This window comes from Mastigoproctus giganteus, chromosome 10, assembly GCF_048544385.1.
Source record: "Mastigoproctus giganteus isolate SK-2022 chromosome 10, ASM4854438v1, whole genome shotgun sequence".
Taxonomy (NCBI): domain Eukaryota; kingdom Metazoa; phylum Arthropoda; class Arachnida; order Uropygi; family Thelyphonidae; genus Mastigoproctus; species Mastigoproctus giganteus.
In genome coordinates, this window is record NC_143584.1 from 70696933 (window position 1) to 70712781 (window position 15849).

Consider the following 15849-nt stretch of genomic DNA (forward strand, 5'->3'; position numbering starts at 1 on the left):
TTAATTTTAGTGTCTCTTTTTCTTCAACATAAGCATTACTGTATGCTATACACTATTCAAATTGAACTTTCTTTGGCATAAAGAACAATAAATAAACTCCTCTGTAAAAATATAATAAAACATTATATAATTCAGGGGTGGCCAACTTAATCTGTGATGCGATCTACTTTTTTTCTTCAAAATGTGCTGTGATCTACCATCTCAAGAATTTTATTGCACATGGTTAAAAAAGTTAATCAACACATATTGAAAAATGTTGTTTATAAATTTTAAAATTAAATACAATTCAGAATTCGTATTTAAAATTTTTATTTATGCGAAGTTTGTGTCTTCATGTCATCTGCCAAGCATTCAAAATCGGCAATATACTGTGATAAGGCCAACCATGAAGAATCTTTGGTATGCAACTCCATAAGAGTAGAGAGATCCTTCATCTTTGTTTGTTTCAAATACAAAAAGGCTGATTCACATAGATAATGTGGAACCAAAACAGGAATTTAGAAGTTCACTGCATTTTTTTACATTTGGGTACTTTTTTCAGCAAACATATTTCCAAAAGTCTTCTTCTGATGATCTCTGGCTTTTAGGAAGATATTGTTTCGCAATGTAATAATTTCGTTTTCAAATAATATTTTCTCCGTGTGAAAAATCGCAGCGATTTTTCTGCAGTTTGTTTTGTATCTAAGTCGACATTAAATGGATAACAAATATATTGAACAATGTCTTCAATTGTTTTAAAATCACTGAATCTGGGGTTTCAAAATTGACCAGAACATTCTCAATTTCAGAAACATATTTCTCACTATTAAATTCAAAAGCAGCATATTTTTGCAAATGATCTTGTATGTTTACAAAATTATCTATTTTTTTTTTTTTTTTCTTTGAGATCCTTAGCCATTGCCAAAAATTGATATTTATATGCAGAAATACTACTAATCAGTGCATTGTAATGCCTTTCTAAATTTTCTTTTTTCGGTATAGCCATGGAAGCATTGCAAATCGAACAACATTTTTCTTTTATCATTAAAAAAAGTATTCTAGTTCCCACTCTTGATGAAAATAATAAGTTTTGCTCTTTTTCGTAGTATTAATTTTAAATCAAAGGTTATTAAATTAATGTATTAGTACTGTCCACTTATTAATATTAAGTAAGCTAAATAAGAATTCGACACATACACTATGCACGTCGACAAGAGTAGCCAGAGGATGCGGAAAGGTCAGGGAATGACCACCGCATATCCCTGGAACAATATGGCTTTAGTTGCTAATGCTCCTAAAAACCAAATAACAACAACCGTACAGCTTTTATAGTGTCCAAATTATCATTTTCAGGAATCATCTGTCTAGCTAGTTTAAATATTAAATGCAAATGTCTATTGCTATACATTTTCACCCATCAAACACTAAGAATTTGAAAGAATGAAACTAACATTGTAGAACAAAAGTGTATAAGATCTTTCCTCTTTTCCAAAAGAACAATGTAACTCAAAACAAACACTATGTCTAATCATAAATACAGTCACAACTCTAAATGATTGTTGTTTGTGATTAACTGAATAAAGCATTTATGTTTCACTTAACAGAAATACAGACACAAAATGAAATAATTCACTATTGGCAAAAAAAAAATTCAAAAGCAAAAATGTGTCATTCTTCTTGACAATAGCATAACCTTCCACTCTGAGCTCTTTGTAATAAATGATGTTGTGTCAGTGTCACAGATAAAAATGATGTGTTAAACAACAACACATCTTCTACCTGCTATCTGGTGAGAAACTAAAGAAGTGATTAATGTGCATTAATTAATGAAATAGTTCACTGCTTTGGGGGTCCATTTTAGTTGTAATCTCAAAATTAACAAATTTGAATTGTTTCCCTCTTATTGCAAATGAGCAATATATTGTACATATATTTATTTAAAAAATAAGATTATTGCATAACAAGTAGTTAATATCACGTGCCTCATAACTCTGGAGAATTTTCAGACATATATTGGAACAGTTTATCACTTACCAGCCATGTATAACAATGACACTTCTAATCTCATCCCAAAGAAGCCATTGGCATACAAAACAAATTGTTTTAACCTGGAAAACATATCTGTAGACAGGCTACAGATATGCTTCCCAGGCCCCAAATTGCCATAAACATTTTTAATATTTATGGCAATTTGAGGAAAATGAAACACAAAAATAAGATTAAAAAAAGAATTGCTAAAGAAATCCATTCTGCTGCACATATGGGTTAGACTGTTAAGTAATAGACTGTTTTAAGTTTGAGTTTGGTTTTGCAATACACTTTTCCAAATATATATTTATTTATTTATTTATTATTAATGTAAACTATACAGAAGGCATGTGTCCAGTTAAAATGTATAACAGAGCAGAAATACAGGAAGATACAAAGATTGTATGTTAACGTATAAATAAATAATAATAGTTTATTTCCAATGGGATAAGTCCAATTCATGGAAATAAAAATACAGTATACACAACATCCTTGGTTCAGTATCTTGAAGAGAATCACAGGGAGCATGCAGTAGTGGAGACATCATCGCGCACACCGAATTGATGAGGACATCTTTCATCTTGAGCTCGTCCGTCAACCAGCCAACCTGCTTCAGATAGTTCTGTGAAACTCTTTCCTGTCCACAGGCGAATCTAGATTATACTTGTTCATGAGTGCGATTGTTCTTTTAAAGAAGGATTTCTTGGATGTCTCTAACCTGGAGTTACTGATGTGGAAAGTAGTCTTCTCTCTGGTAGCCACCGCTGGAATGTGCAGATCAATTTGGCATTGAAGATCTGGCAGGTAAGTAGAACCAGAGAAGAGGTGATACAACTGTTTTAGGTCCAGAGATTGAAGCTTGAAGTAGGAACAGAGATTCGGGTAGAAAATTCGGTGGTAAAACATGGGATTACGTCTGGAAAGATAATGGATGGATTTCATTTGTAGTGATTCTATTTGCTGTATCAAATGTGCATAATGTGGGTTCCATATAGGAGCAGTGTTGGGAGTACGGTTGTTTTGAATAGGAGCACAAAGAATTGAGGATCTTTAAATCTGTATGTCTGCCTTTTAACGATCCCAGTTTTGTTTTGTTTTTTTTTTTGCTTGGTTCTTAATATGCTTATCAAACTGACAGCCAGCGGTACAAGTAACTCCCAGGTCTTTATCTTCAGAAACTCTGGTAATCACAATATCCTGTAGTAATGGTAACTAAAATCTTAGTTTTCCTCTAACCTGAAAAAGAAATTGACCTGCATTTTCTAGGAATAACCTCCAGACCATTTAAAGCAACCCAATTGGCAAAAGATTTGAGAGCAGCTTTTAGGTTATCTGCATCTGCTTGACCGTTGATCTGTGAGTAAAGTTTCACATAATCAGGAAACATTAAAATTTTAAAACCACCTCTCTCTGCAAAATGTAGTAGAGCATTGACAAAGATGGTGAATTAAAGAGGCCCAAGAGATGATCCTTGTAGATCATCTCTTGGACCTTTTGATGGAAAAAATTCTCTTGAGATTTCCTGTCTGATGATAACCCTGTGTTTTCAATATGATACTCATCAACCATGAAAGTAGTGTCCAGTATTCCATACTGACTTAGTTTTTTAGCAAGATGATAGTGAGGGACACTGTCAAAAGCCTTTGTTAGGTCAGTGTAGATCACATCACCTTGTCCACCCAGATCGATGGCATCTAGAACCTGCTGCCAGATAGTGAGAAGATTAGTGGTGTAGCGTTCAAAGTTCCTCGAACAGATGGTAGTACAGAGATTGCCCAGTGGGCTGAAAGGTTGCAAATAACTAGTTTCATTAGTAGCATTAACATTCAATGTCACGATTTTGCAATGGAGCAACAAACAAATATAAAGTTTTGCTTTAAACTTTGAAAAATTTGTAACAGAAATATATGAAATATTAAAAATGGCTTATGAGGATGAAATTTTAAGTCATACCGGTGTGTTTAAATGGTATAAACGATTCAGAGTCAGACATGAAAGTGTTCACAATGATCCAAAAGTGGGCATCATCAGCCCCTCAAAATGAGGACAGAATTGCAAAAGTCTGGAAAATTGTGGCAAGAGATCATCATTTGACCCTCAGAATGATGAGCGATGAGTTGAATATGCACAAGGAGACGATTCTTCAAATTCTGCATGAAGGAAAAGGAAAAGGAAAATTGAGCAAAATTTGAGCTTCACAGATGAGCACAAGCAACAAGGTGTCATCGTGTGAAGACTTCGTCTAAACCTGTCAGGAGGACAATCATAATTTCCTCTACTGTGCTCTCACTGGAGATGAGTGTTGGGTGTCTCAGTACAACCCAGAGACCAAGCATCAGAGTGTGCAGTGAACTTCAAAATCATCACCAAAGCCTAAAAAAGTTTTGTTTACTAAAGTCCAGGATCAAAACTATGCTGATCTTGTTTTTCACCAAACAGTTTGTTTTTACAAGGAATTTGCACCTGAAGGGGAAAAGGTCAGTGCTGTGTTCCATGTACAAAGACTATTGAAAAAAGTCATTGAAAGAATCCAAAAAGATGTTGTTTAGTTCAGTAGTTACGTTGTTCTTTATGTCTCAACATCTTGAAATCTCTTTCCTTTGTGGGCAGTTTTCACCTTAAGAAAGAAGATGAAGTCTTGGGAGAGTAGGATGGATGGTTGGTCTATACGATGCCTCACTTGGGAAGTACATTTTCCAGGTGAGGCAAAATTTTGAGAGGAAGGCATCTAGTTCTTTGTTGTGTGATAATATTCTCACCCGTTCCGCACTTGTTCTGAAGACATTTCTGATGGATCACACATGACATTGTACAGATCCCAGCAGTCCTTGAAATCCCTAGCAAGGTGCTGGAGATTTCAAGAACTGCCGAGTGTCATAATATAAGGGACGCAGAATTTTGAATATGGGGAGTACGGCATGTAAGGACAGACAGGAGGAGGAGGGGGGGGGTCTAATCTTAGTTAAGAAGCACATCAAATCTAAGGAAGTGCATCTAGATATCATGGGTGGCCAGCAGAATGTTGAGTTACTTTGGTGTGTCATAACTACTAGGAAAAACAACAATAAAGAGTAGATGTGTTTTATAGGCCTAATGCCTGTGATAAATGCAACAAACAACTATACAGAGAAATAGTGGATCAGTAAATCAGAATGTCTTACAGTGGCAGATTTTAACTTTCCAGATATTAAATGGAACTATTGGATTTGGTCACCCAAATCGGCTTTTTTTTTTCTGATTTATTGGATAACGGTTTTCTACAGCAGTACGTTGGGGATGCAACAAGCGAGAGCAATATTCTTAATGTGATTATCAGCAGTGATCGCAGTGTACTGATGTGGGATTTACTTAAAGATGTAATTACCATCAAGAATAAAGAGAAGGGTTTTTGCTTTCATAAAGGAGACTACAGTAGTCTCGGACAGTTTTTAAAATCTATGCAGTGAACCAACTAATGATGTTACCAACAACAAATTTTAAATGGGAAGCATTCAAAGAGGTAATCATAGAATCTACTAGGCTCTTCATATCAACTAAGAAATGCCGTTCAATGCTTAGACATAAATGGATGTCAGGTGATCTGATGAGACATGTGGAAGAGGAGAAAAATGCACAAGATGCATATAAATTATTAGATGAAACAGAAGCCTATGCTAGATATAAACTATTCTGCAGTAAAGACAGAAAGTTGTTGTTGTTTGTTTGGTTTTTAGGAGCATTAGCAACTAAGGCCATATTGTTCCAGGAATATGCGGTGGTCATTCCCTGATCTTTCCGCATCCTCCGTATTTGGTGGTGACAGGCTCGAACCCCGGTCTAATCAAGAAGCGTGTGCTATGCACTGTTGCTCCTTCCCACCTGGCTATGGAGGTGCCAAAGACAGAAAGGAGATTAGACAAGCCATGACATATTATGAGAAAACTTTGACAAGGGATGCAAAGACTTCCTTACTTATGTAAATACCTAGAAAGAAGGGGATAAATTACATTGCTCCACTTCATATTGATGGTTACAAACTGTTAATGATCCTACTCTGTTTGCTGACAGGCTGAATAGGCATTTTGCATCTAGGGTTATGGGTGCCCAAACGTTTTTATCAGAGAGCTAAATGATTTTGTACTAACTGAGAGGAAAGTGGAAGAGAAATTGTTTATGTTAAACATAAAAAGGAACCTGGAGTGAACAGGATCTATCCAATTATATTAAGGGAGGCAGGAAAGGAGGTAAGCAAACCACAAGCCATAATTATAAGATCACTTTTGGATTCATTGGAGATCCGTATATACTGGAGATGTTGACATATACCCAATTTACAAAGGATCATATGAATAATTACAGATCTTTTAGCTTAACTTCTGTTCCAGGGAAAATATTGGGGTCACTGGTTAAAGAAGTAGCAAAAGCCACGGCTTCCTTGCACCATATGGCTAATAATAATAAATAATAAGTAAATGCATAACTATGTAGACGGGAGTGCACTTATACTTCAGTCAGCATGGGTTTGTTAAGGGGAGATCTTGCCTGACTAGTTTGATTGGATACTATTATGCAGTGACAGAGGAACTGGATGCAAAAAGTAATTTTAATATCATATACTATGATTTCAGGAAAGATTTGATACTGTTGCACATAAAAGACTGCTCTACAAATTGGAGCAGTGTGTCATTAAAAGAAAATTACTGCTATGGATAAAGGGATGGTTGAGTGGGAGAGGACAGAGAGTGGTTATCAATGGACCCTGCTCTTTGGGGACTAATGTTATTAGTGGAGTTCCACAGAGTTCGTTGCTGGGCTCGTTGTTTTTTGTATTTATTAATGATATTGATGAAGGTATATCAGCATTCATGTCTAAGTTTGCAGATGGTACAAAGGTTGGCAGGGTGGATACTGATAGTAATAAAGGCATGTTACTTTAACAAGATCTAGAAAAAATTAGTAAAATTGAAGTTTAACATTGACAAATGCAAGGTAATGTTATGGGTAGCAGTAATTTCAGAGTTATGTGCTAACTGTGCGGTGTTACACTCAGAATAGTAGAAATGAAAATGACCTGCAGATATGAAGTCTCTGAGAAGTGCAGACAGGCTACCAGGATAGCTCATAGGGATTTGTCAATAATAATACAGGAATTTTCCTATCAATGATAAGGAGGTGACTTTTTCTGTTTCACCTATTGTGAAACAGACTTTTTCACAATAGCTAACATGTCAGGCAGGGCTGTATCTTGTCACCTCACCTTTTTAATCTTTATGCCGAAGATGTCATTCATCAAGCTTGGGAAGATTTAGAGACTGGCATCAAAATTGGAATACTGAAGATAAACAACCTTCATTATGCAGATGATACTGTGCTAATTTGTAATTCTAAGGATCATCTTAAAGAACCTCTGAGGAGAGTATGTGAAGCAAGTAAGAAAAAAAGGATTGTTTCTGAATGTGTGTAAAACTAAAATTATGGTGATTGGTGATAATCTCGATACCAGTAAAGCGAAAGTTAATGGGAAAGATATCGAAGAAATTGATGAATTTGATTACTTAGGGTCAAGAATAAATAAAAATAGTGACTGCTCAAACGATGTAAAGAGACGACAGACAATTTAAGCTGAGAATCATTGGTTCGTTAATTTTACCAGTTGCCACTTATGAATGTGAAGGATGGAATCTGAAAAGAGTTGACAGGAAGAAAATTGAGATTTGTTGGTCACCACAACAGCTCCTCAGGGAGCTATGTGACTGGAAGAAGAAGAAGAATATCCCTGTCAAATGTAGCATATATACTGTGGAGCTCCAGGCTCTTATGCTTGCCTTAGAAAATGTTCACATAAAGCTATACCACAGATGCTTATTGTATACTGATTCAATCAGTGTTTTTCATGATCTTACAGATATGCAGGATAATCACCATTCAGTCTGGACTGCATATGTGAAATGCTGAATTTTCTATACAACTCTCATAGTGATGCCTGCTTTTGTTGGCTATTTGGCTACTCAGAGATCAAGGGGAATAAGTCACAATCACAAACACAATCTGCTCATTGTACAGAGCATGTTGATCTTCCCTTATACAGATTTCCTCCATGCTATTCATGAAAGATGTCGCTCACTCTGGTAGATTACATGGCTTATACAAGGTATGAATAAATTACATCCAATTAAACCCCCAGTTAGGCCATGTGTCTTGTATGCATAGTTTGCTTGAAGAAAGTTGATTTGGCAGGTTTTTGAATTGGCCACTGTTATCTCGTGGATTCATGCCTTCCCAAGAAGCAGCGATCACCAGGAAGGCTGCCTCCCATTATCCATCCATGCCACGAGTTCAGTTCCAGTAAGTAGTAGTATTAGTGGCATGTGATGCAAGAAAGCAAGTGTGTGAGCTTATGCAGCATCAGCCAAAAAAAAAAAAAAAAAAACAATTCCCTCTAAATGTTTGTCCAGTTCTTCTTTAAATTTATTTAACTTATCGACTTCCACAACGACAGATTCTTTGAACACTAGTGTATACAGGGTGTCTCAAAAATATTGGTACAAACGTTTAGGGGAGGTAGGTAACATCTAAAGAAATGTGAATCGCATAGGAACCCATAACCGGAAACGTCACCATAAGTTGATAGACGGTGCGTTAGTTGCCGCACGAAGAGCATGCATCTATATACGAACTGTGAGCTGGCAGACATACACCTAGTGTATGGATTACCTAAGGGCAATGGAAAAGCTGCTCAACGAATTTATGGAGAACACTTCCCAGACAGACAGACATGTACTGGACCACCGTTTGTTTGCGTGTGTGTACATCAAAATTTGTGCAATTATGGGTCATTTAGAGGTAACAGGAGTAGTGCAGGCAGACCACGTTCAACACGAACTACCACCGTGGAAGAAAGTGTATTGAATGCCGTCCAGAATAATCCTACTATCAGCACACGTGCCGTTGCTTCTGCCTTTCTCGTTGCAGTGCACAGCGTGTCTGGCACGACGATTCCTTACACCCCTTTCATCTCCAAAGGATTCAGTTACTGCTCCCCCAAGATCATCCTGCACGTGTGGCTTTTGCACACTGGTTTCTCCGAAAAAGTGTTCACGACTTGAATTTTCCAGCCTGTTTTGTTCACGGATGAGACTTATTTCATTCGGGAAGGCTTATTCAATCAGCACAATGCTCATGTGTGGGGTCACAACAACCCACACAGTGTGCACCCCCATGCGGCACAACATCGCTTCGCAATAAATGTGTGGGCAGGTATGGTCGGTGACTGCTTAGTCGCCCCATACCTGTTACCATCCCGCATGAACTCCGCTAAATATAGGATCTTTCTTGAACAAGTTCTACCAGGGTTACTTGACGATGTTCCAGCAAATGTGAGACGTAACATTTGGTTTTAATATGACTGGGCACCTACCCATTATGAAAGGTGTGTTCATGACCATTTGAACAGGCGTTTTGGGCATCGATGGATTGGTCGTGGTGGACCCATTGCCTGGCCCCCACACTCACCTGATTTATCGAGCCTTGATTTCTTTCTGTGGGGGCCCTGAAATCTATTGTGTATGAATCACCTGTGGAGATGGAAATGGATCTTGTGGCGGGACTCGTCTGCACTGCTGCTACTGTCAAAGAAACTCCAGATGTGTTCGACCGTGTCCGCCAATCCATGCTGCGTCGGTATCGCGCATGTATCGTGTCTCATGGTGGAACCTTCGAGTATCTGTTGTAACATCATGAAATGCATCCATCTCGTTCTCCATTGTTAATATTATGTCAAATAAATGTTTGCCACTAATTACCGTCTTGTGTCATTTCTGCTTCTTGTGCCTCTGCTACTACTTTCCCGTGACATTTCTCGTTATGGGTTCCTATGCGATTCACATTCCTTTAGATGTTACCTACCCCCCCTAAACATTTGTACCAATATTTTTGGATTAAAGAGGCAAAATAAGGCAAAAAAGATTAATATTAGCACATTCTCTTACAGTATGGACAAGGTGGTCTCAAATGATTTCATGACTGCATCACCGTCGTGGCAGTACCTTGTCCGTACTGTAAGAGAATGTGCTAATACTAATCTTTTTGCTTTATTTTGTCTCTCTCTCTCTCTCTCACTGTTATGGACAAGTATAAAAATGCAGTTCCTGATACATGGTTAGGTGTAGTCCCCTGATGAGATACCTGACCATATATCAATAATTACTTCAGCTTGCATCAAATTTTGTATTCTAGCTATGTATTTGACTTATAACTAAATTTGTTCACCCATATCTGATGACAGCTATCCCACTTTTTATTTTATTTGTTTAATCATTTGGTATTAATCATTTTTCTTTGCAGATCCCTCACCTCTAATTGGCTTTGCAATTCATCCTATAATTCTCTTAATTCATCATAACTTATAGGATATTCACATTCTTTCTCCTTTTGCAAACCTACATTGCTTCTTTTTCTGCTATCTTCACCCTTCTAGTACTTGGCACTTAGTGTATTTTTCATTTCCATCTATGCAAACTTTATGAGACTCTTCAATTCTTACATACTTATATAAACTTTTTGCCTCTGTCATACCTAGCTTATTTATTTTTATCCATCAACTGAAACTACTTGTTTAATACTCATGATTTTACATTACATTTAATATATGCATATATATTAAACTCAGTACGTATATAACACGATATTTTTTTGCTTTTGTGCTGGGAAAAACCTTCTATTATGTTGGATGTAATTTTTCAATGTTTCCATTTCATTTTGTGAATCCCTTCTGTTGACTCGCTAGTCGCTATTGCCTTCGTGATATTTTTCTAAAGCACATTTCTGAGGGTCACTACCATAAAACAATAAAAACAGTTTGCACTTTCTGGTTTAAACAGGTATTAAACTCGATCTTCTTGCATTTGCTATAATACCGACAGCTGGAATTCTGTGGGTGTTCATATTATTATGGTGAGATGTGCTTCCCCTTCCATCAAATATTTCAATCATATAAAAACATAAATTTTCAGAAACTCAATACTCCATATCTCTCTTGCAACTTGTGCATGCCCTATTCTTTGTTATTAATTGCTTATCATTTTTACTGTTTTAATTTTACAACCAAAAAAAAGTCAGTGAACAGAAATATCACAGAAATGTTATAGTTAAATACATAGCTTAAGTGTAAATTTATTTTTATTTTGGTAACTGGAAAATATTCTTCCGATTTTCACGTATCTTTTAACTTTGTTAATTGGTAAGGTAATGAAGTTAAATTTGTGCTTTATATCTTTACTTTTATAGCCTGTGGATAATATTCCTCCTATTTTCGCTTATCAGAAACGCCGTATAAAACGTTATTTTATTATGAAGAGTACACAAAAATTTATTGGGTTACAGTGAACCAAACATAAAGCAAGGGTCCAGTGTATTTTTTGGAAGATCCCTGGGTTAGATTCTGTGCTTGTTTGAAAGCATAAAAAATTGTGACCTCAAAGCGTGCATTTCGTGACTTTTAAGGCTTTTGTAAGGTTATTTGTTTTTTATTTGATCGTTTATTCATTTTTCCGGGTATGTATTACTAAACTTTGTTCTTTGTTGTGAATTAAATTCCAGCCCTTAAATTATGTCCATGGAAAGCAAAAAAAGCACTGCTCAGAAACTTTATTTCTTTAGAATCAAAGATACAAATTTTGGATCGTCTTAAAAAACGGGAAAAAGGTAGTATATGTTGCAAAAAGTTTAAATTTAAATGAAGCAACAATCCGGACCATAAAGAAAAATGAACAGAAAATTAGAACGTCTGCTAACTGGATCTTTCATTCCGCAAATATGACAGCTTGTCCTCGAGCACCAATAATTGAGAAAATGGAAAAAGCACACAGCATTTGGATTGACAATGGCAGTAAAAAACGGATGCCATTAGATGGAAATGTAATTAAATAAAAGGCACTAAAAATTTATAACCATTTAAAAGAAAATGGAGAATCTTCTGTTAACGTGCATTTGTTGACAGTAAAGGTTAGTTTGAGCAATTTAAAAATCGCTTCTCTTTACATGAAATAATAATTCAAGTGGAAAGTGCATCGGCTGATAACGAAGCTGCCAAGAAATATGCAGAGGAATTTCAAAAAATTATTGAAGAGCCCAGATACACAACACATCAAGTTTTCAATGCCGGTGAGACAGGCCTTTAGTGGAAAAAAAAAGCCCAACAGAATGTTTATTTCAAAAAAAGAGAAAACTGTACCAGGTTTTAAAGCATCAAAAGATCATATAACGTTACTTATGTGCAGTAATGCATTAGGAGATTACATGATAAAACCTATTATGGTTTATAGATTGTCTCATCCTCTTGTAATGAAAGGTGTAAATAAAAATGCGCTACCGGTATATTGGAAAGCAAATAAAAAAAAGTTTGGGTAACTACCGATTTGTTTAAAGAATGGTTCCTAAATTGTTTTGTGCCAGATGTGGAAAAGTATTTAAAGCGGAAAAATCTAGATTTCAAAGTTTTATTATTATTGGATAACGTGCCAGGCCATCCAAAAGGCTTAAGTCATCCAAATGTTGAAGTAATGTTTCTACCACCTAATACAACTTATTTAATTCAGCCATTGAATCAAGGCATTATATCTACCTTTCAAGCTCATTTACATCAGAAAATCGTTACAATGGATTTTGGAAAAAAATTGATTCCAAATCTATTGAAGTTGATGAAGGCATGGAAACATTTTTCAGTTGTGGACTGTATCCAAATCATAGCTTTATTGCTCAATGAAGTAAAGCCATCAATATTAAATGCATGTTGGAACAATGTATGGCCAGAGTCAGTTCATTCAGGAAATATGGTCGAACCGGCAGAAAATGGAATTGGTGCAATAGTAGAACTTGCTAAGGCGGTATGAGGGGGAAGGTTTTGATAATATTCAAAGGCTAGTGAAGACATTCACGAATTACTGGTAAAAAAAGAGGCTGGCAAAGAGGATTTGGTGGAAATAGCATCAGAGGTAAACCAAATCAATTCAGAGGATAATATAGCACAAATGAAAATTCTGAAGTTCCAAATTTTACACTAAAAAAGCATATGGGAAGGCTTAAACTTAGCCGAGCAATTAGAACCTTATTTTTTGAATGCAGATCCTTCGACTGAAAGGAGCACAAAGTTCAAAAGGGAGCTTTGAAAATGTTTAGCTCCATACCATGAAATTTACAAAACTATCAAGCAAAAGCAAACAAACCCAGATTACTGATTTTTTAAAGAGAGCAGAAGATACGTGAAATCTAGACGATGCAGAAGAAAGTTCATAAGGTGGAGGTATTCTGCAACGGGTATAAGGCAATCGTCAGGCCACATCTTCAGTACTGTATACAGCTCTGGAGGCCTCATTTCATTCATTCATTGTGCTTAGCAGCGATGAAGAGGAAGAAAATTAAACGAACGTACATTATCTGATATACATGTTTCACAGTTTGTTAGTTAGTTGGTTATTTGGTTTTTAGGAGCATTAGCAACTAAAGCCATATTGCTTCAGGATATGCGGTGGTCATTCCCTGACCTTTCCGCATCCTCCGTATTTGGTGGTGACGGGCTCGAACCCCGGTCTAATCAAGAAGCGTGTGCTACGCACTGCTGCTTCTTCCCACCTGGTTGCGGAGGTGCCTTCACAGTTTGTAAGGTAAGACGTTGTTCAGTTATTACTTTTTAAGTTACTACTATTATAAAAATAAAGTTAAAATATTAAGTTATTACTATTATAAAAATTTAGTTTCCGATAGTTATAAAAAAATGGTGTATTTTTGTTAACGTTTGGAACGTAACCCCTCTTTTTGTACTGGTTCTGAGTACCATATAACACAGTTTCACATTACACAAGATTTTGGAGGAACCAACCAACCGTGTTATATGAGGGTTACCTATATATGTACAATAAACGCCAGTTATAGTGATCACTGGTTATTAGAATCAGCCACGCAATAGAATCAAATTTCAAAGAATCGATCCAAATCAATAACATGCGCTATACTATCATCGTTTACTAGAATCACATTTTCAGATCGCATTCATTTCAATTGCATTATAAGAATCAATTTTGAACGCCTCTGTGATATTTTTCTAAAGCACATTTCTGGAGGTCACGTCTATAGAGGTTGCAACCATAAAACAATAAAAGCAATTTGCAGTTTCCAGTTTTTTGGGCTTTCTGTTAGTACAATAAAAGGATAGTAAACTCGATCTTATTCATTTTCGAAATACCGATAGCTGGAATTCTGTGCTTTCACATTATTATGATGAAGTGTGGTTCTCCTTTGCTGAAAGCTGCTCTTCATGTCTATATCTAAACTTTGTCTCACTTGCGTGTGTTGTGTTAGTTCCAATTTGTGTGCTGTGTTTTATTGATTGGCGCTTATCTTTTTTATTGTGTTTTCAATTTTACTACCAAAAAAAAATGTCAGTGAACAGAAAGAGTGAATTTGAGTGAAAAAGATAAGTTACGAATTATAGAAACGTGCAATAAATTAAACTTAAGCAATGTGTCTCAAAGGGAAACGGAAGTAAAATTAGGCGTGCCTCAGTCATCTTTATCAAAATGGTTAAAATCACATCACATTAAACATTAATGTGATTAGTGAAACCAGAAAAAGGAAGCATGAAGGGAAATGCCAAACAGTAGATGAAGCACTGTTCATTTGGTTCAAACAGGCCAACTCATTTAATGCGCCAATCAATCGTAGCATTATTCTTCAAAAAGCTAATGATTTTGCTGATGAAAAACTACATGAAGAGTTTAGGGTGACGGACGGATTGCTGACAAGATGGAAGAAGAGGCATGATATTGTTTATAAAAAAACTTCACAGAAAAAAAACAGGATTCCGACAGTTCTGCAGCTGACACCTTGTTGAAACCCTCTTGGCAAACTGTGTTAAGCACTTATAATCCGGAAGACATTTTAAATACAGATGAAACAGGGTTATACTACAGGGTTACCCCAGACCACTGCATGATTTTTAAAAATTACTCTGTGTCTGCAGGAAAGAAGATCAAGGACAGGATTACAGTTCTTTTCACATGCAACATGACGGGAACAATCGGGATGAAGATGTTTTTTATCAGCAAGAGTAAATTGCCTAGATGTTTTAAAGGAGTAAATTGGTATTATTGAATATACCAATGCTTGGATGACAGCCTTCTTAATTTGAAGATTATCTTCGTAAATGAGATTTGAAATTGGATAACAAAAACAAAAAAATTGCATTGGTTTTGGACAACTGCCCAGCTCATCCAAAGTTGACTCTCAGAAACATTGAATTAGTTTTTCTACCTTCAAATACCACATCACTGATTCAACCTCTCGACCAGGGAATAATAAAAACCCTTAAGACCTTTTATAGATCAGATATGAGGCGAAGGATCATCCAGTCTACAGATGATGTTTGGGAACATCATCTGATATTGCAAAGCATATAACTGTTCTAGATGCACTTCATATGACAATGAATGCCTAAGTTTCCGAAATCTGCATTAGCAACTGTTTCAAAAAATGTGGATTAATTATTCATGGCGGGCAACTAAGTCACGATACTGATCACGTTGAAAAGCCTAAAGAGATGGGTGAACGGAGGTTTAATGATTGGGTGGACATAGATGGCGATCTACAAGTTACTACAGCTTTATCAGATGAAGAAATTGCCTAGTCTGTTACTGATAATTTTGCCAAGGAGGAGGAAAATGAAGATGAACCCGAACGAATTCCAGTTACAAAACAGCAAACTCGTGAATCTATAGCCATCCTGAGGAGAGCGTTCGAAGAAACTGGTGCAAGTGGTCGTGAATATAGAGTGTTATACAATATTGAAAAATCTATAGACTATGTAGTGAT

The 15849-nt window shown here is 36.2% G+C and overlaps 1 protein-coding gene across 1 annotated transcript in view; it reads left to right on the forward strand.

The window, feature by feature from the left end:
- The window catches only part of kis (chromodomain helicase DNA binding protein kismet), a 1089809-nt gene that overhangs the window by 865600 nt on the left and 208360 nt on the right, over nt 1-15849 (forward strand).